This window comes from Sinocyclocheilus anshuiensis, unplaced genomic scaffold (genome assembly GCF_001515605.1).
Source record: "Sinocyclocheilus anshuiensis isolate Anshui unplaced genomic scaffold, SAMN03320099.WGS_v1.1 scaffold3401, whole genome shotgun sequence".
NCBI classification, from domain to species: Eukaryota; Metazoa; Chordata; class Actinopteri; order Cypriniformes; family Cyprinidae; genus Sinocyclocheilus; species Sinocyclocheilus anshuiensis.
In genome coordinates, this window is record NW_015556030.1 from 5,004 (window position 1) to 5,921 (window position 918).

The window sequence follows — 918 nt, forward strand, 5'->3', positions numbered from 1 at the left end:
CCAAAAATATAGGTCCAGCATAGGAGACGGAAATGCAGGAAAATTCCTACCTAACCTCGGTCAGGTGGAGAGCTGGTGATTATAGGGGAATTAGGAGCTAAGGGCAGATGCAAGACCCCCGAAGGAAACGAGTAGATACTCAAGTATCACTCTGATCCGGACATCTAAGCGAGATGGCAAGGAGGGAGTTTTAAGAGAGGACATCTCACCCATAGAAAGATAGCTAGCCATCTTTTCTTTTTTACAGGGGCATCCTCTCATAGTCGTTTCCGCGCATCGCCTCGATGTTGGCATAACTCGTATGCTGGAATCGATGAATGCGTAAGAAAGATAATGCTCAAAACTCACCATACGCAGAGCAGGTGGATTGGGAAGGCTCAGCCTCAGCTTCTTTGCCCTCCTCAGCTATTTCCTGCTTTTGCTGGGCTGATCCCAGCAGAGCAATGGCCCCTGAATCAGACAATATTAATGAAATAACATCATCCTGCAGCGGCTCACTCTCGTGCACAGCCGACGATCGCGGAAGGGAAACCCCTCTTCAAACTCATCGGCCAGATCCACCTGCGATCCCCACGAGCTAATTCCCTTCCGTGCCTCAGCAGCGGCGGGTCCTGAATCGCGGGAAGCAGATGGCTGCCCCCCTTTCCTCGAAAAGAGAGACAAACGAGAGCGGAGCTTTTCATTAAAATACGCTTCCAATGAACGCGGATTGCCCCCTCAAGGACATCGCGTGCGTGATCTTTGCCCAAACAAACAACGCAGAGATCGTGTGTATCATCAGGTGTCAAATAACGACAACGCGGATGCACACACCCTCTAAACGCTTTGCTAGTGCTCGCCACAATGATAGGAATATAGATCGCTCTTACCACGGAAATGCACGCTTCAAACAAAACGGTCAGTGAAGACGAAGAAGAG